The following is a 26764-nucleotide window of genomic DNA, read 5'->3' as shown; positions in this document are numbered from 1 at the left end:
CAGAACTATAAATGTTCCATGAATATTTTGTGAGAACGTTTCCACATACTTCCAATTTGAAAGCAAAACCACCAAATTCATTGTGGAAATTTGGTGCTGAACAATCTGAATCGAATCCAATATATGAGAAGGGTTTCGCCGTGTACAAAGATATAGCTCGAGGTGCACCACGCCAACTGCATTAGCGGACACAGCACGTAGAGCCGCAATTCTTCGCGTTGCATTGGTCAACGGGTACGACTTATGGCTCTTTGCTAGAATAAGGCCGATAAAGTAGCGATGATGACATCAACACACACCTTCATCGTCCACCAGAAAGCACCAACCGGCCTGAATCGGAAGCAAGAGCCTCGAATGGCGACGAGAACAAGCGCAATTCGACACCAAAGATCGAACGGGGGCTTGTGACGACTAGGGGAAGCTGCGATAAAATACACCAGTTAAGAAAGATGTTCTGAAATGAAGACCAAAAATGTATTTGAAGTGTTTTAATTCACGAAACAAGTTGATTTGTATCTACTCTACATGGTTTTGAGCAAGTTGTTATCCTAATTATAAAGATTCTTTAGAAAATCAAACTGTTTTCAAGTAAAATGTTTTTTTTCTTTTCTTATGAAACAAAAATTATCGTTATGTTCGCCAATAATCTTATCCACCATTACCCCGTTTTCTTAACATCTGTCTAAAAATCAAAGGTTGTAGGAGATTTCCATTTATCACTTTGAAACGATAATCGAAATTATCAACAAAGTTATACCAGAACCGTGCTTTTCGAACTTAACTCCCTGTTAAGTTATTCAAACTGTATATAATTCTCATCTATCAATCTACGTAGTATTTTCAGTCAGAAGTAGTTTATCCCAGCGCAATTGGCAAGGTTCCCTCTGCCTCCAGACAACAGAATGTACGTATAATGAAATCACCTCTTGCGTCACCGATTTCGTCCACCATGTAGTACGTTTGTAATGCCATTTGTATAAATAAACGACTTTGTTCGTAAACTGTTATGTGATTTCTGGTTGTCTGGTAGCATATTACACATTTCGCCCCTATATGCGAGGTGCGGCCTATTTCGCGAACGTTGGCTGATGCTGACCGCTGACTCCCGTCGATGGCGGATGTTTAATCTTCCGGTCGGCAGCGACTCAGTTGAATTAGATGCACTTGGATTCGGAAGCGTGTATCTAATGCAGCACAGCGCAACCGGTCATAGGCCATAGTGCGTGTTGAATGGCCTGCAGACGGCCTAATCGCTATCGAGAAGAATAAACAAGTTCACGAGTTGATGCAATTTATAATTTTGTCGCCTCATCGACCTACACGGTTCAGGAGGTGATACTTCACGAGGAAATTGTTGGGTGGTTTGATACCTTGTGCTGCTGCAGATAGGATCTTCAATGCCACACGTGAATACTGAAATGATCGTGTACCAGTATTCGTCATTCTAAGGAAAAGTATTCTTAATATTTCAGAAAATAAACCAGATGGCTAAATCACATTTTGTTCACAATTGACCACGTCCCTCTGTGTAAACTCTCATCTGGCAGTGAATTGATGTAACTGATGAAAACTAACTTGCACGCGAAAACCCATTCAAACTTTCGCCCATTGCCACCCGACCACATTTCAGCAAAAATCAAACATCAGAAAAAAAGAGAGTCATTTTCGAACCGAACCGGCAATCGTTTGAACCAGCGCCCGGAGACTCGACCCGGCCCCGAGAGAAAACACCCATAAAAAGTACAATGTTGACATCGAAATTATCATTTAAATTACATAATTTTAAATGGATCACTTCATTTGAACGGTTCGACTCGTCTCGCCGCACAGAAGTTTTGCTTCGACCCTCAACTCCCTCGACATCACCGCCTTCGATGAGAACGACAACTACGACGACGACAACGATGACAAAGCAGATGACTTCGGGCGATGTCGACCACCGAGGCGAGGACCTGTTTGTCGTTCACCGTGGTCCTGTCCAAGGCCGGGTGTGAGCAGTCTTTGGTGGGAGATAGGAATAGACTTGAGCGCCGAAAAATTTTAATTTGCGGCGGTCATTAGCGTCGCGTCAATAACCAGCTTCGGCGGCGACGCACATCTTTGTTAGCTTAGCTTAGCTTAGCTTAGACTGACTACACATATCAATGGTTGCTATTCCGTGATTGACCGAAGTCAGTGAAAATGCACAAAGAATCAACTAGAAGTTCGGCTGGGATTGGCCATAATCTTCTTCAGTGTGCATAATTCAGTGCCTCTATTTATACAGGGTCAATAACGGCGCCGGCCACGTCCTTGCAGTCAGGTGGGATTGGGGGAAGGAATGTTAGTGTGTAACCTTTGCTTTTTGGAGACCGTGTTTGCCTCTGCATCTCCACAAAGGTTACTGGGAGGGATGTTTGTTAATGGGGAGGATCGTTGGGTCATAGGATTCACTTTGATAAGCGATTAGACCATGATAAACAATGATTTGTGAGATATATACATGCTTATACGTAAATATAATATTTTCATTTGATATGAACAATTTCTATGTAGAGGAAAATTATGCCGACACTTGAGGTGACGAACCATTCAAAGTTTGTTGAACAAATACCTAAATGTAACATTCCTACAGCTGTCAGGACGAAAGTATGTGTTATTATATTTTACTTATTTGAAAAGAAACAAAAAACTCGATTGGTTGGGACATCATAGAACACTTTTATTATTATGCCGACACTTACAGTGGCGAACCATCCAAAGTTTGTTGAATAAAGTGAACCTTTCGCAAGTCTACACTTGTAGTGTCGAACCATTCAAAGTTTTTTTAATTACAAAAATAAAGGTATATAAGAGGTGTTCTGAAAAAAAAATGTTAAACATAAATAAATCATGAATCAGAGTTTGTGTCGACACTCACAGTGACGAACCATCCATAGTTTGTTGAAAAATCATATTTACATCCCACCATTGTAACGATTGAATATGCAGTCATACATATTTTATAGATTAGAAATAGTAGCATGAAACGAGCTCACCAATTGATCCGTTATCCTTGACTGAGCAGCCACAATCCACTTTGGGCTTCACTCGTTTGCTCGACTATAAAAAAGCACTCAGGAAAAAAAATAAGCGCGCGACCCAAAAAGAATAAAAAAAAAAACTGTTCGGGCTTTCTTGACCAGGGGACTGACACGGCTGTCATCCTGCATACATTTCGGCTCTTCCCCACATCGTTTTGGTACTTCGCGTTTTGGTACCCACTTTCTGGTCGGTTTGCCCTAACCTTGCTCCTGATTTTCGAGTATACGGCTCATACGCTGCTAGTGCTTGATTCTGGCAATTAAATATATCGCATTGAATCGTCGTATTTGATGACGCTTTTTATTTGTTCATCATTTTGTTAATGTTTTACGCATCAGCGAGGTATTATTGATGTCTCCTACCCATGAAAACACATGTTTTTTTCCCTCCCAAAACAATCAAAACAAGAACTGTGGACGCCATGTTGAATTAATGTTGGGTTGGTGAATATTGGCTCATGCCACCCCCCTGTTCTTGACGCACTGCCCAGGAGCAAGCGTCAAGGTCGAAGGATCAAACAGAACTAACCGATCGCGGCACTTTTTCAGTTACTCCAACCGAACTCACCGATCACGCCACTTTTTCACTTACTAGACCAACGCGCGACATGTTTGATCCTGCCCTCGTCGCTCGCCCCGGCAAAAGCAAGTGTCAAGGTCGAAAGATCAAACAGAATTAACCGATCGCGGCACTTTTTCACTTTCTTCAACCGAACTCACCGATCACGCCACTTTTTCACTTACGAGACCGACGCGCGACATGTTTGATCCTGCCCTCGTCGCTTGCCCCGGGAAAAGCAAGTGTCAAGGTCGAAAGATCAAACAGAACTAACCGATCGCGGCACTTTTTCACTTTCTTCAACCGAACTCACCGATCACGCCACTTTTTCACTTACGAGACCGACGCGCGACATGTTTGATCCTGCCCTCGTCGCTTGCCCCGGGAAAAGCAAGTGTCAAGGTCGAAAGATCAAACAGAACTCGCTTCGGCGGCGACGCACATCTTTGTGGAGAAAAATTGTAAATATTTTTGTATATATTGTGCTTTGCAAGAAAAATCCACAAAATGCGATTATTTAAAAATGTCGATATACCTGATTCTGATTTAGCTAATTTGGAACATTCGCGTCCTTAAACAACGAAAAAAAATCCAAGCTTACTTGAATTTTGACTTTGCGTTTATATTGCGCGCATATTATCTGCGCGTTACTTCCGCCACTGGGTGTGAATTTTAAATGAGCGCCGCAATAGTTTGTGTAAATAATGTGAATATTAAGAACATGAACTAAATTGAAGAATGAAATTTAATTTGAAAAGTATTCCCTTAGCGTAGGCAAAAGAGCATTAAACAACTTGCAAACGCTTCTCTAGGTCGAAGCCAGCACGACTAGCATACAAGTTTTACAATGTAACAGGGTAGTCATGACAGTACACTAAAAGGTTCGTAATATGACGTCCTTTCGGGTGCGTTCGAAATACACTTTCCCTTATCTGAGGCATCACAGACTCGATCCTTTCGTTCATGTTCATCCAAAGAGTTGAAAGTGTCATAAATGATATCTAAATCAAATCCTAACCTAATTTCAATCTAATTCAAATCCAAGCTTAATCCAACCTTAGTCCTAATTAATTCTAAATCCAATCAAAATTATATTCCAATCCAACACAAATTCAACTAAGATCCGAGCCAAATCCAATTCAAATTTAATCTGAATCCAATCCAAATAAAATCCAAATCTACTTCGAATCCACCCTAAATCTTATCCAAATCCGAATTCAATCGAAATCCAGCACAAATCCAAACCAAATTCCTACCAAATTTAATTGAAATTTGATCCAAATTCAATTTAAATCCTATCTGAATTCAATGGATTGGTTAAGCCAAATGCGACCTAAATCAAATCCAATTTATATCCAATCTGAACCTAATTCAAAACAAATCCAAAATAAATATAATCCTCATACAATCCGAATAAAATCCAAATCCATTATGTATCCAACTCAGTCCAATCTTAATCCAAACAAAATCCGAATCCAATTCAGATTCAATACGAATCCATCTAAAATTTAATCAACATCTAATTCACATCCAATCTCAATCTGATCCAAATCCAATATAAAATTTATCCAATCCTAATTTAATCTTAATCCAATCAAAACCTTATCAAAGTCTAATTCAAATCCAATGCAAATCAATTCCAAACTCAATCGAAATGCAATTCGAATCCAAAACAAAGCCAATATCAATCCAATCCAATCAAAATTAAATCCGAATGCAATTCAAATCCAAAGAAAACCCGAATCCAATACTGATTCAATCCAAAATCCAATCCGAATCCAATATAATCAATATCCAATCCTTACTCAAGTCCACTGCAAATCCAATCCGAATGAATTCCAACCCAAATCCAATCCTAATTCAACCCAAATCCAAGCCTGACCCAAGAAATCAAATCCAAGCCTAATTCGATCTTAAACTAATTCAAATTGAATCTTAATTGAATATGAATTCATTCCAAATCTGCTTCAAATCCATCGTAAATCTTATCCAAAACCAAATTCAATCCGAATCGAGTACAAAACCAATCTAAGCTCCAAATCGTAACAGAATCCAAATATAATCCGAATTCAGTACAAATTCAAACCGAATTCCAATCAAATCCGATCCGAATCTTATTCAAGTTCAATCCAAACTCAATCCGAATCCAATTTATATTCAATCTGAATCCAATGAACATTCAATCTGCATCCAATACAAATCTAAAAGCCAATCCGAATCCAACCCAGATTAAATCCGAATCCATCCTAAATTGAATCCAAATCCAATCCTAACTCAATTTAAATTCAATTTATATCCATTCAAAATCCAGAAACAAATCCAAAAACCAATCCGAATACATATTAAGTTGAATCCAAATCCAATCCGAATCCAATACAAATCCAAAGAAAATCCTAATCCAATCCACATTCAATACAAATCTTTTCAAAATTCAATCAAAATCTAATCCGAATTCAATAGTAATGCTAAATGCCATTTAAATCGAAACCAATTTTAATCTTATCTGAATTCAATCCTTATCCAATCTTAGCCTAGTTCAAATGCGATGCAACTCTAATACAAACTAATTTCAAATAATATACATAACCAATTCAAATTCAATCGAAATATAATCTTAATCCAATCCAAATAAAATTTTAGTTAACTCCAAATCTATCCTAAGCCTTATCCAAATCCAGTACAAAACCAAACCAAATCTAATTTAAATTAAATCCGAGTCCAATTCAAATACTTCAAATACAACCTTGATCCATCTCAAAATAAATCTAATCCTCATATAATCCAAATCCTATATGAATCCAATCTTAATCTCATCCCAATTCAATCAAAACCCAAATAAATTCCGAATCCAATCCAGATTCAATACTAATTCATCTAAAATTCAATCAAAATCTCATCTCAATCTGAATACAATAGAATTCAAAAAGCCAATCCGAATCCAATCCATGTTACACTATAACCTCAATTTACGAACTAGATCGGGGGTGCGTAAATTGAGTTGGTGCGTAAATTGAATCAGTGCGTAAAACGAGGGAGCTCAGTTCGTAAAACGAGGTTATGCCGTTTAGAGTCTACTTGTATGAAATTAATTTATATTATTTAGAAAAAAATATGCTCTTTCAGCACCATTAACAAATTATTAATACATTGGGTTCTAAATCAGGCCAAAATGTGTGCAAGTTAAGGCCTTCCAAGAACTCTTTGGAGTTTGGGCATATGACTCTACATGAGTTAACGGAGATCAAATTATCATTTTTATGTAGAAGAATATCTCACAATACTGGACCCTAGAAGATTGTTATATTTCTAAGAAGCATTTGTATTGTCAGATCCAAGTTTTGGTAATAAAGTGAGTACAACAGGTGTTCTAGTTCATCCAAAAACTTCCTGGAATATATACCTGCAATGTACTAGCATATTTAGCGATCCTTTGATGTTTTTTTTATATGGCACAGGTCCTTATCTATTCATAGTAGTAAAATGAGTATTGTAATAATTTGTGCCGATGTCCTAGGTCCTCCAAGGACTCCATTGAATATAGGCCTTGGGATCTACGACCGTAATAGGAGATTAAAGGTTAGTTTTCAAATACTCCACAGGCCCCTAAGCATCCATGTGAGTAAACGGTGTATTGTAATAATTTGTGTGGATGTCCTAGTTCCTCCAAGGACTCCACTGAATATAGGCCTTGGGATCTACGACCGTAATAGGAGATTAGAAGTTAGTTTTCAAATATTCCTCAGGACCCTAACCATTCATGTGAGTAAACGGTGTATTGTAATAATTTGTGCCGATGTCCTAGGTCCTCCAAGGACTCCATTGAATATAGGCCTTGGGATCTACGACCGTAATAAGAGATTAGAGGTTAGTTTTCAAATACTCCACAGGCCCCTGACCATTCATATGAGCAAACAGTGTATTGTATTAATTTGTGTGGATGTCCTAGGTCTTCCAAGATCTATATCGAATATAGGTCTTAGGATCTACAAGCGTAACCAATTATCAATAGATGCTTTTTTGATATGGCAAAGGTCCTTATCTATATGAAGCAGTAAAATGAGTATTGTTATAATTTGTACCGATATCCTAGGTCCTCTAAGGACTCCATTAAATATAAGCCATTGAATCTACAAACGTAATAAATGGTCTATGGGTATTTTTTTAATATAGCACAGTCTCTTAACCATTCATTTAAGACAACGAAATATTTTATTGATTTATACGGATGTTTTTGGTGCTCCAAGGACTCCATTGAAAACCAGCCTTTGGATCTACAGCCATAATAAGTGATCAGAAGATAGTTTTCAAATGCTCCAAAGGCCCCTTACCATTCCTGTGGGTAAACGGTCTACCCCCGATTTTAGCATCCTTTTTTGCCCGATTTTGTTAGCCTCAAATTTATATTAATTTTATCAGAGCAAACACGTCTATACTGGCAATATTGGGTGCATAAAGTCAATTATGACCTTGGCCACGTTTATACAATCATCTGAAGACAGAAATTTTGAAATGTTGAATGATTATCCAAGAAACTCATGAATGTTACCTTGGATTACGGTACATAGAAAATGGGAGTAATAAGCAATATTTATATTAACGAAATCATAGAGCTAAGTACTAAAGTTAAAATAAAACTTGAAACCTGTCGAAAAAAAATTTCCCGATTTAAGCTCTTTCCCAATTTTGTCAACCCTAAATGCAGCATGGGGCTGACTAAATCGGGACATTGTACTGACTGTATTGTATGAATGTGTGCGGATGTCCTTGGTCCTCTTAGATCTCTATCGAATATGGGCATTAGGATATACAAGCGTAACCAATCAATAGATAGTTCTTCAATGTTGCAAAGGCCTCTTACTGTCCATATTAGCAAACGAAGTGTTGTATTGAGTTATGTCGATGTTTTTGTACTTCCGAGAACTCCACGATATATTGGCCTGAGTATCTACAAACTTAAGTAGTTGTACATTGATGATACTTATTTATAGCATAAAATCCAGATTGTACCCCGTTTGGCATAAAGCCGTTTGGCATAAGGTCGTTTGGCATAAAGCCGTTTGGCATAAAGTCGTTTGGCATAATAGTCGTTTAGCATAATGGCCGTTTGGCATAATTAACTTAAAATAAATATCGGCATTTTTGAAGCTTTTGCCGAGATCAACACCACCGAGCCCATAGCAAAAAAATATGGTAGGTTCTAAACAAGCGGGGTGTTTGTTCAGAGATTTTCCAAGCTAAAAATTTCAAAAATTGTTGTGACATTAGAGAGCATTACTAAATAAAACTCCTGACGGGTCTCTACATCTTAGAACATAGAGTTTCTTTGAGCTTTTTGCGATATACATATTTGAAAACAGTAAATTGGCAAAGAAAGTTCGCAGCTATTCATCAAGGGAATGCTCATAGAATATTTCATTGCAGATCAAGCTCTGTCCCAGTTTGGACGTAATACTCGATAAAAATTACTTGATAAAAGAATGTTTTTTTTTTGCAAAATATCTAATCTAATCCAAAGATCTATCAATGCGGCTTAATGCAAAAATAGCCTATATACGAGAGCATTCACAGTATAGCGCAAATAAACAACACATCTTTAAAAGAAAATATTTGTGGAAAAACTTTTCAACGGTTCAATATAAATTCTAATTTTGGAAGTGAACATCAAAAACACCGTCTATTATCGAGAGAAGGGAAAATTTGTGATTGAAATAATATTTTTCCAGCATATATCGGAAGGACATCACGCGTTTGCCCCAAAAAAATTATATGTTGAATATTGGCAGGTATTAAAGTAATTATCATTCTAACAACACATCTGGCAAGAATTGATAAAACAGCAAAATATAAAAATGGTTAGCATTTAGCTCTACTAAATAATAAAATTGTCAACAGTATAAATATAAAGAACAGCCTATTTTTAAAAGAAGGGACAATTTATAATTAAACCAATAGAAGAATGGACGCCAAAAATTATTGCAGCATAATAGAACGAGAAGACATAAAAAAGTGCGTTCAGAATCATCGAAGTGATTGTGCTACTTTTCCCCTAATGACTGGTTTACCCGAAAAGTGGTGACGAGAAAGAACGATAAACAGTCAAAAGAAAGAAGTATTCTGTCATTCTCGGCCATACACATGTTGGCAAAATGCTGAGGACGGTAAAACTCGAAAGAACCGCCAATTAAATAAAGAAGGGTGCATATTAGATGGTCAGTTCGTTCACCACCCTGAAATGTATAAAGTTACGACAATAATGAGTGCCAAACACTTTCCGGGGAAGTGGGCTATTCGGGGATACGGGATATTCTGGGAACTGGCGTTCGGGGACACTACATTCGGGGAACCGACATTCGGGGAAGAGTAGCACAACCCATCGAAGTAACTGCAGTAATCGATTTCCCTTTTCGCTGATAATTTAAGCAGATCAATGTTATCGAATGCCGCCCTTTTGTCAGTTGGAAACAAAAAATACTTAAAAAATATAGCTCCGAAGAACAGCCTATGCATAAAAGAAGGAGAAATTTATTGAAATTTTAAATCAATAGATTTCATACCTATAATTATGGTTACATCATAATTAGAAAAAAAAAGTTAGGGTAAATTTGTGCTAAATATATAAAATTCTTCAGTGCAAAAATTTGTTCCATTAGCGAAACTCAAAATAAGAATTAATATCTGAAAGAAGGTAAATTTCTGGATAAATAATAAAATATTGTTCGTAATAACTTTCATATATGCTTAAATTTATTCAAGAGCGAATGATTGTTGAATAAAGTATCATTCTGTATCACTTGACTCCAAAACAAGCCTGATGTCATCAGAAAGATTCAATAGAAACGTATAAACGAAAAATTGAGAAATTCTTGGTTTCAGACTCAATATGCCAAACGACCTTTATGCCAAACGACCATTATGCCAAACGACTTTATGCCAAATGACCATTATGCCAAACGACTTTATGCCAAACGGGTTTATGCCAAACGACTTTATGCCAAATGACCTACCACCTAAAATCCAACCTCTTAAGGCTAAGTAGCCCGTCATTCATTTTTGTAGCCTTGTTGATTTTGCAGATTGCAATTTCAAAGTGATAAAACTCAGTCATCTTAAGTAATATTGATTCATTAAAGTATCACAACTTGCGCTTACATATAGAAAGTATGCTGATACATTTTCAGCAATGTCAGTGCAAAACCTAGTGATTTTCTTGGATTCGCAATCGTGAGACGGATTGGCCACAATCAAGCCCAGTACAAATTTCAATGACGGCCTACTTCCCCTTAATATAAACAGATGGATCAATGTACTGATGTTCATGAATTTACTTCGTTAAACAAGTGACGTCAATTGAATTTGCGTAAAAACAGACTTCGTTGATTGAGGTTCTGGTAAATTGAATTTAAAAATGGCGTCAGACATCGATTTTCGTCAACAATATTCTCCAAACGTGGGTCGCCATCTTGGATTCCAAAATGGCGTCGGACATCGATTTTCGTCACCCCCTCATCGTGGCCATTCCGAAAATACCCATATTGTATGGGTTTCCAAAGATTTTCCCAAACCAGAGGTCGCCATCTTGGATTCCAAAATGGCGTCGGACATCGATTTTCGTCATCCCCTCATCGTGGCCATTCCGAAAATACCCATATTGTATGGGTTTCCAACGGTTTTCCCAAACCAGTGGTCGCCATCTTGGATTCCAAAATGGCGTCGGACATCGATTTTCGTCACCCCCTCATCGTGCCCATTCCGAAAATATCCATATTGTATGGGTTTCCAACGGTTTTCCCCAACCGGAGGTCAATAATTTCCCACAGAATTGTCAAAACTCAATTTACGCACTGCGTAAAAAAGTGACTTAAATTGAGTTCACTTCGTAAAAAAAGTGATTTAAACTGAGGTAGCGTAAAAAAAGACTTCGTAAATTGAGGTTTTAGTGTAAATTCGAATCCATCCTAAATCTAATCCAAATTCAATCTGAATTCAATAGATTAGTTATGCAAAATGTGATCTAAATCCAATCCTAACACGATCCAAATTCAATTTACATCCAATCTTAATTCAATCCAAATCCAGTTTACATCCAATTCTAATATGAATCCAAGAGCCAATTCGAATCCAACCCTAATACAAACCAATAGAACAAAAATCCAAATTCAAAACAATAGAATTCAAATCCAATCCACAACATTGGATAGGAGCAAATATAAGCCTTTCAAACTAACTTGTTTCTTCTGAAATTATCGCTAAGAAAAAAAAATATCACCTGTAAAATCCCGTTTATCGATGTCCATCACTCATTGTTTAGAATTTCATAACATAACTTTTTGAACAAAATGACTTTAACAACTTTTTGCTCTAAAAAAAGAATACCATTGGAGTCCTGTTGCTCCAATAATACCACAAGCAGAGACCTGTCACTCTGGAAGTCATGATCAGAGACCTGTCGCTCCGAAAAGTTCATCATTCATCATCAGAGACCTATCGCTCTGTATAAAATCCCTTTGGAGTCTGTCACTCCATAAAAATCACAAGCAGAGACCTGTCGCTCTAAAAGTTAACTATCACTGGAGTCCTTTCGCTCCGTTAAAATCGAAATCAGACCTCTCGCTCTGAAAAATAATAACAGTTAGAGTCATATTGCACGGAAATAATCATCAGAAACCTGTCGTCCTGGCAAATGTGACATCAGAGACCTATCGCTCCAGAAAACTACCGTTCAATTCTCAGTTTTACCAAATCAATACCTACCAAGATGCGCCATCATGGTAATCAAAATGTGTCGGCCGAATCCACCTAAATGGGTGGTGCGCATTCATCGCAAAATACTTCTCAGATTTTTCTATGAATTCCTTTTGGGGTTCCTCAAAAATTTCTACAGGAATTCCAAAAATTCCTCAATAGTTTTATTTAAATAAATTTCTCCAATAATATTTCCAGAGATTATTTATGGGCTTCCTTCTAAATTTCTTTAGGGCAGGCTGTAAGTCTTCTTCTCCTTCTTTCTGGCGTTACGTCCCAACTGGGACAAAGCCTGCTTCTCAGCTTAGTGTTCTTATTAGCACTTCCACAGTTATAAACTGAAAGCTTTCTATGCCAATTGACCATTTTTGCATGTGTTTATAGTGTGTCAGGTACGAAGATACTCTATGCCCTGGGAATCGAGAAAATTTCCTTTACGAAAAGATCCTAGACCAGCGGGATTCGAACACACGACCCTCAGCTTGGTCTTGCTGAATAGATGCACGTTTACCGCTACGGCTATCTGGGCCCCCAGGCTGTAAGTATTGTGCCCGAAATTCTCCCAGGCGTTCCTTCAAAAAATTTTCTAATAATTTGAAGGTGCACATGAAGAACGCGCCGACGAATTGAGTGTAAGAATTCAGAGGGAGGATGTTCCTTGTAGAATCAGGTGGAATCCTAAAAGGAATTTATAGAGGAATCTTTTGAAAAATTATTTAGAGAATACCTCGAGATTTATTCAAAAAGTTGGAAAAATACCCGGCGGAGTCTCGAAAGAACTGATGAAGTTATCATTAGAGGAATTTATAAAAGCGGTACGATCTCCTGAAGATATTAATAGATTGCTTGAATTGAATTTTGGGAAATCTCTGGAAAGTTCTTGGATGAAGAAATTTATGGAATAAACACGAATGAGTTCAGGGAGGAATCCATAGGGGAATTCATATTGGAGACAAAGACAAAGACAAAATAAAGACTTAATAGTCAGAATACGAACACTCTCTAGTTGGGGGGCTTGGGTACCCAAGCAGTTCACCTTTCACAGCATTTTAGATTTTGATCTATTTGATCTATTACCATGCAGGTCATGAAGGTCTTGATTCCGTCTTTATCTATTACCATTAAATTTATTTATGGCAGTTAACCGCCGAGAATGTCATTTACGTGATGCTAAGAATCAACTAAGAATTACAGAAAGTCGATGAAAACACCGTAGAAACGCAATAAATATGTCACAGTGAGTTTGCCAAAAAAATGATATTCCCAAATTTATAAAACATTCAATGATAACACCGTGGATCCAATTTTTGTATTAAGCTCCAAAATACCGCTATTTACTTAACTTGTGACTTAACTGTGAAAAATCTCACAGCAGTTGTGGTTTCTGAGATAATGATTGTTGATTTTTTGATTTTCAGACTTCTTAATTGTCGATTGTTCGATCTCTGTTTGGCCATTAATATAGAAGGAACGGCGATTTTTATAATAAGCTTGAAGCTTTTTATATGGAGACTGAAGCGTTGCGTTGCGTTGCGTGGTAACGGAGTATTTCGTAGATTGCATTCTGAAAACTGTCATGTTAGAAACTTTTTGCAATTTCTCATCGTAATAGGCTGTATTTCATCACGCCAATCTGACAAGAAACGGCCTACATTCCTGCACTGAAGTATGCAGTGCGGGAATAGTCATTACGCAACTGAAACCAGTGCTGTAATGATTCATTACGCAACGCCTTTTCATTACGCAACTGTTTTGAGTTGCGTAATGAATCATTACAGAACAAATTTTCAGAAATTGTGAAAAGATGGTGAATGCATTCCGATATTATTTCTGATACTCTCAAGTGGTCTTCTACGAAATTGCAAAAAATGTTGTACATAACTCGTTGCAGAACTCGATTGTTACAGCACTCGTCGTAATTATCCTACTCGGCAAGCCTCGTAGGATAAATTTACAACTCGTGCTGTAAAAATCATCATTCTGCAACTCGTTCCGTAAACTACTATTACAACACTTATTCCAATTGCTCATGGAAAACTTTTTTTGGATCAAATAGTTATCCAATCGGAAGTCAGAGATGCAAAGACATGATAATTTTCATTGCCGGCCACGCCCATCTTCTCCGTTACGAGGAAAGGAAAATGATGATATGACACCTGCTTGAAGAGAGGCCAGCGACTCACCGACGCCCTCATAGACGTCAAGGAGTTGGATGATGGGAAAGGTAATGGTCTAGGATTCACTAAGCAAGTGATGCGACCGGATTGAAATTTAGTGTATGTGTAGTTTAGTATACTTTTTGTAATTGAGTGTAGGTGTGAATGTAATGTTTTCATCATCGTTGGGAGTGACGTTGCTAAGAAAGTTAAAGTCACTCCAAGCGTGTTCGTCTTCCAGGGATGAGACACAGGTATTTCCACCATGTGCCATAGCTAAGAAGTTTTGGTTTGAGCGCCATTACTCGCTCTGATTTTTGTATGGAGACTGGAAGCATGTAAAATATTTGATTTAATCGATATGGCCTTGGGAATTGAGCTACTTCTCCCCAAATGCCAGTTTCCAGAATTTCCCGTTTCCCCGAAAGACCCATTTCCCCGAAAAGTAATGCAGTTCAAAAGGATGCGAGAATAGTGTTTTGTGACAGGGTGCTGAACTATGAAGAACGATCATCAATCAAAGGAAGGACATATTTGATCATTCTCGACAAAATACATATTGCCAAAAATGCTGAGGATGGTAAAACTCAAAAGAACCGCCAACAAATAAAGAAGGGTGCATATCCAATGACCAGTTTGTTCGTTACATTGAAATGCGAAAAGATATGACAAATATGAGTACTCAAACCTTTTCGGGGAACTGGGCTTTTCTGGGAAACGGCATTCGGGGAGCTGGAGTTCGGGGGAATGACATTCGGGGAACCGACATTCGGGGAAATGTTGCGGAACCAGCATCTAGATACTCATATGTCTCATACAAAAGTTTATGTCCAATTTTGCCTACTTGGGGGATTGAGTTTAATTTTCCTTCAAACATCAATAAAACCAGTATTTTTACAAGGGCTCATTCACAAATTTCATAACGCTAGAGGGGGTGGGTGGGTGTCCTAACGATGTTACGGTCAATACAAAAATTGAATAACATTCGTACGAAAAGCGTTACAAGGGGGTGGGTGGGTGTCTAAAATGGCCAATTTCAGCGTTATGAAATAAATGAATGAGCCCCAATTTTGACGACCTGTAACAAAAAGATCGCAGTAAGCATCGCGCGCAAACGGATGCGTTGAAAACTGATCTGTCACGTTTTTATCGTCTCCGCAAATTAATAGATTTGGCTGGTGCATTTTATGAAAAAAGAGTCTATAGGCGAAATAAGTCGCTTTATTTTGTACGCGTTCTGCTGGGCAGTGTTTCGTTAAAGCCCGAGCAGAAGGTAAAATACATCGAGGCCGGACCTCAAATTTTCAGAAACGCGGGTCCGAAGAGCCGGGCTACGGATCGGGCTGAGGGCTTGATCAATTGGTCACTCGCTGATGGTGACCAATCGATCAAGTTTTCAGTTCAAGCCGCTGTATAGTTCTCTAGATTTGTGCTCTTCACCAGAAAAATCGTCGCCGAAGTTTTTTTTTCTCGTATCAGTTCACACGCGTTCTGTTCAGATTTTTACGTCACCGGAGTGATATTTTGTGAAATGTGTACCGTTTTGATTCATATTACGGACAGCTTCAAATTCCGGACACTCTCGTTTGTATGGGAAACATTTCACACGAAATGTTTCAATTTCCGTCCAAAAGTTCTCATTTTCGAGGCTCGTTTTATTAGGTTTTTTTTCATAAATATCATTGCAAATTTATAATGCCCAACTACCTTAGACGTCTCTTAAGTGGTTGGACGATTTCAATATATGATTTAACTGTTCCATTAATGATTATCATGAGCTGTCCGTAATTCGAATCAAAGCGTCCGGAATATGAGGCAAAAGTGAGGGAGCGTCTGGAATAAGAATCATGAAAAGGCCACACGTTTTGATTTATTAAAAATTATTCAAGTTGTGAACGCGTATTCTTTAGCCACCATCCGAAAGTTAAGGGCTTACGACGCTCGATAACGCTAAAAAATCATACAGAATGATTTATTTTGTATGGTCCAAGCTGGGTTATACTTCACTAAGGACTTAAGTGTTCTTCTTCTTCTTTCTGGCGTTACGTCCCCACTGGGACAAAGCCTGCTTCTCAGCTTAGTGTTCTTATGAGCACTTCCACAGTTATTGACTGAGAGCTTACTATGCCAATGACCATTTTTGCATGCGTATATCGTGTGGCAGGTACGAAGATACTCTATGCCCTGGGAAGTCGAGAAAATTTCCAACCCGAAAAGATCCTCGACTGGTGGGATTCGAACCCACGACCCTCAGCTTGGTCTTGCTGAATAGCTGCGCGTTTACCGCTACGGCTATATGGGCCCCTAATCAATGATTATGCTTATGCTAATTTTGACGACCTGTAACAAAAAATTGTGACGTGCTGGAGCATTTCTAAAATTGGCAATGGATCCAGCAGCCCCAAATTTAGTGGAGGAAGACAGCGTCCATAAAAAACGTGCTATCATTAGCATTTTACATGGTGGACTATGTGGCTGACTTGCCTTGTTTCATCGCATTAGCACATTCATGACATAGTGGCTGAAATCAACTGTATCCGCCCGCTGCAATTTGACCTTTTGATTTGAGAACAAAATAAATAAGTATTATTCATCCATCAAACCGGACCGTAACCGTTTGTGATAAAAAAATCCACGGTTTCAGAAACATCCTCATGAGCAGTGTTCTCAGGAACCAGAACAAAAATCATGGATCCATGACTCCCCTTTACTATCAGATTACTTAGAATAGTCAGTTTCACAGGCTTTACCGAATGATTTGCGGAACAAAGTTACGGACTCTGTTATTTTTATTCATGGTGTACAGTGCTGTTCTGAATAATAGCAGCGCATGTCGATTTTCATACAAAATGCTCAACTTTGACATGCTGTAGTTTTGTTCCCTTTCAAGCAATCGAGTTGATATTTTCTCCACAGAACTACAAATATGCCCAATTTTGTAAACAGAAAATTTCAAAATTTTCTAAGCCCCTGCCAGAAAGTGAGATACTAGGTGAAATTGTTCGAAAAAATAGCAGTTTTAAAAATTTGAATTTCGGCTTGACATTATAGTTTTATATTGTATATCACTTACCATTGGAATTCTCCTACTTATCAAACTTACACCTAAACCGAAAATGTTTAAAATATTTGTAGAAGAAAAACTTTAAAATGAAAAACTGCTATTTTTTTCGAAAAATTTCACCTAGTGTCTCACTTTTCGGCAGGGACTCAGAAAAAACTGAAATTTTGTAGTCACCGATAGAATATTTTAAAACTTTCCGATTATGAAAATTTAGACCAAATACTGATCTCTAGCGAGAAAAAATCCGATGTACATTCGATTTTTATAATCGTCTGGTTCAGACGTAGCGTGCCTTTCAACCGAATGAAACTGTGTGCCGAATGTAAATGCATGTTAAATACTTTAAAAAAAATTTGAGCTGTTTTTTTTTATTGGCATGATAATACAGAATATGCATCGTGCTTCTGATCGACATTTGGCGCGCCACTATCACCTCGACCGGAGTCAGCATGATGTAAAATGAATCGGCGTAGACGGCGCACAGGTCTAGGCTGGCTAGTGATTTAAAAATGAATTACCCTTACAACCAAGGTATTTTAAAGGTACAGGTACAGCAATCTAAGCAGTCACTGGATGCGGGGAGTGGTAAACCAAGAGTGGGGGAATGTGACAGCTGGCGAGTCGGCAAGCTGGCCGATATGTTTTTGTATAATCGTATCCATAGCGATGTTTATAATATTCAAGATCGTTGCAGTGTGTGCCGTAGGGAAGGCAAGTAGGATAAAGTTTCATTGCCACTAAGATGAAGTCACATTATTTTATTCTAAACACCATCAGATAGATATTGCGAGAATACAGTTGCCAACACCAAAAACCGGTAGGGTTTATTCACAAATTTCATAACGCCATAAGTGATCATTTTTGACACTCACCCACCCCTTCGTAACACTTTTTGTATGAATATTTTTCGGATTTTGTATGAACTGTAACATCTTAAGGACACCCACCCACCCTCTTCAGCGTTATGAAATGTGTGAATGGGCCCTAATGCGTTTTTTATTCGATTCCCAAGTAGTTGATAGCGAAACCAATTGTAGTTATCGTCCTGTAACCAATACGATGGTCGGTCTTCACAGAACAAACAAGCAATATGGAAATATAAAACGTATTCCGCAAAGCAGCAAGAGTCACAATTTAGTTTTATTATAATGAAGATTTATGAGTAGAATAAGGGATAATTTCAATTCATTCATTCAAAGCGTTGTTGCCTCATTTGTTCTCAATTTGCCTGGACAGGCTCGGACGCTTCTCGGGAAAACTTGCCAACATTCTAATGTATCTGATTATCTCTGTCCGACGCAACTTCTACGATTTAAGTAATCTCAAGCATTAGTTAAACACAACCAATTGAGGATGCCCTGGAAGATTCCGAATACGGATGATTAATATCTGCAGAAATACTTCAAATTATCATTCACCTTATTGCCAATGGATCGTGCAGTATACTCTTGATGTTACTCTGTTACCTATAAAAGAACTATCCTAAAAAGCTTCCAACTGATTCCTGATATTTTACTTCCATTGGCTAGTATTCATGACGTTTCCGTTCGTGCACCAAACAAAACAAACTGTGAAGAGCAAAAAGCAAACTAGATTTCATGGCATGCTGGTTTATTCCATGAAAACAAAGTGGCCAGCTGTTGTATGCTTTTCCAATATGGCGAATTCAGCAATTGGTCATATCGTATTACCTCCCTTTTAGATACCTTGCTTACAACTGTTATTCTCGGACTGCAGCAGCGGTGTATTCAGGCGAGGCACCTTCCAACAACTGGAAACAGCCCTTCTGTGCACACGTCCTCGTTGAAGGCATTAGTGTGACCCTCTTCAATCCAGTAGTCGTCGTCGTCGAGGAAAAGTTGACTCGTTCGAAATCATCCCTTTTGGAACAGTTCCTAGCTGACGCTTTCACCCCTTTTTCCGTTCCAATCCCGCGTGGCCGTGGCCTGAAAAGTTGATTTTAAAATCCAATTTTAAATGGAACTAACAAATGGAATCAAAACATTGTTATCTCCGTGACTTGACTGCCGCTTTTTTGTGCTGACGACGGCGCGAAGAGATTCTCCTCAGGGGAAAGGGGAAAACATTCGCGCGACCAGATTTCCGCCTGATAATAAATGAGACACTGTTTAAACATCGCCATTTGGTCGTTTGGGCGACGATTGCCTCACTGATGAGATGAGCCAACTATTGCTCGTAGCAGAAGGGCTGCTTGTTGCACAGTGACAATGGCCATGGGTCAAAAATAGGAAAATAAGATGCCTTTATCCTTTCATGCATCAATTATAATCTCAAGAATGAAAAAACATAAATTTCGAAAACGTTCCTATTGAATATTTAGGATGATGACACGCTGACTTCGGGCATTTTCTGCTCTCGACCCCCTTGTCATGCTTTTTGTATGGGCCATCCAAAAAAAAATCAAGGTTTGTTACACTATCTTTGATCTCTTGAAACGTGACATAATTTGTGCACGATCTATATATATAGTAAGGTCATAAATTAATGATGAGGCAGATTTTCCTGTTTTTTATTTAATTTATGAAAAAATGAAGTAATTTTCACATTTGGTTAATTTTTTCGTAAATCTTTTTTTTAACTTTATTAAGGAGACTTTCAGCCAGTAGCTGGTTTGTCTCCGATTTTCGTCAATCGATATCAATTGAATTTTCTAACAAATTTCAGTTCCATCTAATTTTAAATGAAAATATTTATGACTCCTCCGTAGAACGAATGTAACCACTGTGCGCCGGGGCAATTTGTCTAATATAGGTCGATGATCTGCTCAGTAGTGGCAGTCCCGTGGGAGTTCATTTTGGACCTGCTCTCTCTCTCTCTAGCGCAGTGCAGTTCGTCGTGTTGCCGCGTTTAAGGGGTGTTTAAGTCACGAGCCGATTCCGATTCGGATACGGATTCGGATGGCTCGGCGTGAAAGGGGTTGAAAATGAGATGTTACGGTTAATAAATTATCGTCTCAGATAGCAATCTGTTCTGGTACGGTTTTGGAAGCGATCCCGGAATGGGTGTTTGATAGGATTTTTCGCTTCAGAGCACTGGACCGGTGCAGAAGTGTAAAGTTGACTGTTTAAGGAATCTTTCTCCAGGGTGGCGACGAGTTGACAATGTCGCTGCCGAGGAAGGAGTGTGGGAAGTGCTAAAATTGATCGATATTTTCACATCGTTGAGTTGTTGAACCTGCAGCTGTGAAATTTGCGAGGAATGCTTCAATTTCATTATGGTATAATATTTTGTTTCATATCGTTTTTTTTTCCTTTTGGATTTTTCCATCAATACACGAATTTGATTCCTGCATGTTTAATACTTCGGACATCGAATTTACATTTTGGTACCCTCGAGCGAATATAATTAGGACAGATGCTGCATCTCAACATCCACAAAATTGTTTCTTAAAATTGAAGTCATAAAATAAGTTTTGAATTAACGCTTTAACCCTTTGGGGCCTGATTTTTTCCAAAAACTATTATACAGTTTTTTGAACGCCTTTCAATAGTTTTGGTGCTCAAAATGCTAAACATAACAAGAAATGATGACAAATATTTTTTGGGAGGTGCTAGGTCTTCCAAACTGCTCTTGAGTTCATAACTTGAAGTCTATGCTCATAATAACAACCTTGTTCATCATACAAGGTGATGAACTGTAATCTACCGTATATTCTGAACCTTCTGAGTGTTCAGCAAATATTATCAGATCATTTCGAATGTTCTAGATTATCTAACTTGTCGGGATGTTCAGTACATAAGATCTACAACGCGATGAGAGCCAGGATTTAGTGGTAATAAATTAATAACCACGAAACGAAGCACTTCCGAAACATGGTGTATTCGACAAAGTTTCCAGTCATAATTAGCGACATCTATTGGGAAGCATCCATAAATTATGTCACGTAAAAATATACTATTTTCAACCCCCCTGGTTTTTACCTTTTGTTTGAGAACAATTTGTGAAAACGTCAGTAGAGTCTAAATGCGTAAACGAGTAGAAACACGTTTTGAATATATGTGTTTGTCGACGAATCTTCTTCTTTTTTCTTGGCATATCGTTCCCACTGGGAGGAAGCTGGCTTCTCAGCTTAGTGTTAGTTTAGCACTTCCACATTTATTACCTGAGATCTTTCTCAGCTAATGACCTTTTTGCATGGATATATCGTGTGGCAGGCATGCGCCCATACTCTGTGCCCAAGGAAGTCAAGACTCTATCTTTTACGAAAAGATCCGGTAATCGTCATACAAATCTCGAGCTCTACTTCTTTTTTGCAATCGTGCAACACGACTATCAGTGTAGAGGCGTCACTATTGTACTGTCACAGACAAACAGACGTAACACTCTTGAGAAGCTCATGGTACATGCGTTTAACGATGAATTTGAATTTCATTTGACCGACGCGATCGTTCCACCAGAGGCGCTAGTGTTCGACCGCTTTGATTTTTGATGGTGTACATATTGCTGAATGATGCGAACAAAACTTACAGGTAATTCGTGTAGTAGTGTGCGTGTTAGGCAAACGTCAACTAAAAATCCATCATGGCAGACAGTGCTGATGAACTGAAGAAAGTAAGGTACCGCGGGGCAAGTGGGAACGAAAAAAACGATAGTTCAAACAAATTGTTCAATAAAATTTTCAAATGTCAATATTATTCAAATCCAACAACACAATCACATTTTGGCAATATATTTCCTGGTGTGTGCATGAAATTGATCGAAAAATTTCGAAATTGTACAAACCTTGGAAGAAAGTTTTAGAATGAGCCATTGGACGCAGTTACCTCGCTAAATGGGGCAAGTGGGACACATCCAGTTTCATGCGTCAATCCACATCATTAAGTCAACCATTACAATAATAGGATTGATAAATCATAGATTTTTAATTTTAAGTACATATTTGATGTACATAAGGGATCAATCATAAAATACGCAACGTTTTAGGAAGAACAACTTTATTTAATTGTATGTCACCTCACCTTTAATATTAACTGAAAATTCCTCAGTAAAAGAGTAAAGAGGAATTAAACATGTTCAAAATAAATCATTTATAAGTTCTTAATTAAAAATTAGCACATAAACAATCAAAAATTTACGAAATTATAAATATGTTTTGTTATTATTTATGTGCATGGCAGAAAACCACTTAATGGGGTGGAATTGTTTTCCATCACTACTTATTTTGGTAGAAATAACAAATAAAGTTCAAATAAAAAAGAAAAGTAATCGAATGCATTATGAGAAATGCATTTCAAATTTCACCTTTGTGTTTGTTCAATTTTGAAGTCGTATTTCAAAAATAAAAAAAAAAAATAAAAAAAAATCATAAAGAATAATTACACTTTTCTTCTACCTCTTATACAATTACGTAATTTGAGATTGATCTCTTTTGATAAAAATCATTTGTTTAAATGTTTAGTGATGTTCTCTAGGAAAATGTATGAATCGTATACGAAAAGTTTTGATTCTGGTTTTTGTTTTGATAGGTCTCACTTACCCCGGGTACAAAGATATTTTGGGGTAAGATAGATCATCAAAAATTTCATATGAAATGAAAACAAAATACTGGTTTATCGTTAGCAGCTTGTAATAATACTTAAAATTGTAGCTTACTGATGGAAATTCGATTTATAACACATTTATTTTTTGCGAGTCAATGCAAGACGTGAAACGTGTCACAATTTATCATGCAAGTTAAAAATGGCGCTGAACTGACAACTGTTACATAAACCACATGGTAATAAAAATAACAATATGTTTAGTACTAAATACATTCCTTGTCATTGTATCTTCAACTTTCTAGAAGAATACCCCCATGAAAAACTCTTCCTAAGTGAGCTATGACGAAACGCCCCACTTACCCCTGATTCTCACTTGCCCCGGGGTACCTTATGGGTTCACATGCAAAAAACGGTTGATTCACAGGTTGTGCAGAATCTCATGGCCGGGGTTGAGGCCAAGGTGCGGGCATTTACGTATGGACTAAAAATAAAATACGAATAAAATGGTAAAATGAAGTTTTATAGTTATTTCTCAATCCCTGAAGTTTTGATGGCAATCGGATGAAAACTCGAATTTTGCGAATCAATTTTGTGTGTGGCATTTTCATCGTGGACACCCTTTACTCTATGCCCAAGGCAGTCAAGAATATTTTCATTACGAAAAGATCCTGGACCGACCGGGAATCGAACCCGGAACCCTCAGCATGGTCATGATGAATACCCGCGTCTTTACAGCTTCGGCTACTGAACTCTATTTAGCGAAAAAAAAACACTGCCTCAAGGGCAGATTTGAAGTTCTGAGCTCCAGGATAGTTTGGAAAAGCTTTTGAGATTCTCAGAGGTCAATATATTCGGTTTGAGTGAAAATATTATTATTTGCAGCGTTGCCAGATCTACGGAATTGAGCACTTTCTACGGATCCGTAAGATAATTCTACGGAAAATGTATATTTTCTACAGAAAGCTACGGAAATTCTCATTATTCTACGGTAATTTACGGATTTTTCCAACGGAAATCTACGAAATTGCAATGCCGGGGATCTCTCCCCTCGCTTATCACTTTTCGTCTACGGAATGATTTCCAAAGAAATCTGGCATCGCTGATTATTTCTAGCGCAAGCAACTACTGCTGTAAATTTCGAGAATTGAGCTTCGGGATAGTTTGAACGTCGTAGAATATCCCAGGACATGAAAAGGTATGTGATGCAGCGTTTTTCTTGAAATAATAGGTATGTATTACCAAGTACGAACATCAATTGTATTTACAAAAGGCATTTTAAGCTACTTTTATACTAATTATTCTATTTGTCAGACTTCTGCATGTTCAGGATGTTCTAGGTTGCCAAGTAGGACATTATGGCATACACCTAAAATTTTTCCCTGACAGGGAAGTATTCCCTGGTTATTCATTGGTTCCTTTTTATACAGCCATTTTCCGACTGCGGTCATAAATAACCGTGCCGGCCCCAAAGGGAAAACTTTGATCATTTTAGCGAGAAAAGTTACTGGAACAAGGGTAGACCTGAAGTTCTGAACTCCAGGGTAAATTGGAGGACCTGGAATATCACCAACGTTCCTTGAAATAGCCAATTAGTGTGTGAGAAGGTTCAGTGAACATGGTAGATTATATGACTTCACTCAGTTTAGAAGGAAATATTACTGGAAAAATAGTAGACCTGAAGTTCTGAGGTCCTGGGGCAATTTCGAAGGATCTGCAATACCTCAATCGTTCCTTGAAACAGCATATTGATCCATGAGAAGGTTCAGTCAACATAGTACATTATATAACTTCACTCAGTTTAGAAAGAAAAATTACTGGAACAAGGGAAGACTTGTAGTTCTGAACTCCAGGGTAATTTGGAGGGCCTGAAATACTCCAAACGTTCCTTGAAATATCTTTTTGATTCGTGAGAAAGCTCAGTGAACATCAAATAACTTCATCGTTCAGTAAGAAAAATTACTAGAACAATTGTAGATCTGAATTTCTGAACTCCGGGGTAATATGGGTGGCTCGAAATACCCCAAACGTTCCTTGAAACAGCTAATTGATCCGTGACAAGGTTCAGTGAACATGTTAGATTTTATAACTTCACTCAGTTTAGCGAGATAAATTACTTGAACAAGTGCAGACCTGAAGTTCTGAACTCCAGGGTAATTTGGAGGGCCTGGAATATCCCAAACGTTCCTTGATAGAGCTTATTGATCCATGAGATGGTTTAGTGAGCATGTTGGATTATATAACTTCACTCAGTTTAGTGAGATAAATTACTGAAACAAATGTAAACCTGAAGTTACGAACACTAGGGTAATTTGGAGGGCCTAGAATACCCCAAACGTTCCTTGAATTAGCCTATTGATCCGTGACAAGGTTCAGTAAACTTGGTAAGTTATATATCTTTACTCAGTTTAGCAAGAAAAAATACTGGAATAAGTGTAGACCTGAAGTTCTGAACTCCAGGGTAATTTGGAGCACCTATAATATCCCAAACGTTCCTTAAAACAGCCTATTGATGCATGAGAAGGTTTAGTGAACAGGAAAGATTTTATAAATTCACTCAAATTAGCGAGATAAATTTCTGGAATAAGTGTAGCCCTGAAGTTCTGAACTCCAGGGTAACTTGGAGGGCCCGGAATACTCCAAACGTTCTTTAAAACATCCTATTGATACGTGTGAAAGTTCAGTGAACATGGTAGGTTATATAACTTCACCCAGTTTAGCAAGAAATACTACTGCAATAAATGTAGACATGAAATTCAGATTTCCAGGGTAATTTGGAGCGCCTGGAATACCTCAAACGTTTCTTGAAGTAGCCTTTTGATCCGTGACAAGGTTCAGTAAACATTGTAGATTATATAACTTCACTCAGTTTAGCGAGAATAACTACTGGAACAAGTGTAGACTTGAAGTTCTGAACTCCAGGGTAATTTGGAGCACCTATAATATCCCAAACGTTCCATGAAAATGCTCTTGAGATTCTCAGGGTTGGTAGATTCTATTTGAATTTGTAATGTTATTGTTTTTAACCCAAACAATTACTGTTACGATTGTAGATTTCAAAGAGTGTGCTTCAGGACAGTTTGTACGTCCTAGAACATCCCAGGACATAGCAAAGCAAGTGAAATAGTGTTTTTGTTGAAAGAGTAATTCTGTATTATCTAGCCTGAACATCATTTATGTTCACAAACAGCATTTCACGCTTCGTATGTACTTATAGTTCAATTTTCCAAACTTCAGGATGTTCAGGATGTTCTAGGTTGTCAATTAGGTCATAAAGGCATATACTTCATATTTTTCTCTGATAAAAGAGTATATTTGGGACAACTTTGCGGAAGACAGTATATACATTTGTTCATTGGTTCTTTTTTTACAGCCTTTTTTGTACTGCGGTCATATATGACTTCGCCAGCACCAAAGGGTTAAGGAATATAGTCAGCATTATATTTCCAATGAACGGAATAAATATGGCTAAGCTTATAATCATTGATTGTGATGTTGTATATTTTTATGGTTAACGTAGGTAAAATGTAATTTCAAATCTATTTGATGAGATATTCTCAATTCAATCCAACTGTGAACCATATCTGAGCTATTCATAACTATGGGACGACTGTGCACGAGCTCTAACAACCTTATGGTCCTGAAATCGTAAGAGAAAGTTAATTTGATCTAATACATTAACG

At 37.8% G+C, this 26764-nt stretch overlaps 1 long non-coding RNA gene across 1 annotated transcript; it reads right to left on the bottom strand.

Annotated features, from left to right (window-relative positions):
- Nucleotides 1-18682: 18682 nt before the first annotated feature.
- On the bottom strand, nucleotides 18683-19157 carry LOC110675860. Its single transcript, XR_002499857.1, has 2 exons — nucleotides 19002-19157; nucleotides 18683-18941 (listed from the first exon to the last, which is right to left on the bottom strand). It is a non-coding gene; the product is annotated as an uncharacterized LOC110675860 (long non-coding RNA).
- Between the last annotated feature and the right edge of the window lie 7607 nt (nucleotides 19158-26764).

Source organism: Aedes aegypti, chromosome 2 (assembly GCF_002204515.2).
Source record: "Aedes aegypti strain LVP_AGWG chromosome 2, AaegL5.0 Primary Assembly, whole genome shotgun sequence".
In the NCBI taxonomy this organism is placed as follows: domain Eukaryota; kingdom Metazoa; phylum Arthropoda; class Insecta; order Diptera; family Culicidae; genus Aedes; species Aedes aegypti.
This window is presented reverse-complemented; position numbering and strand designations above follow the sequence as displayed.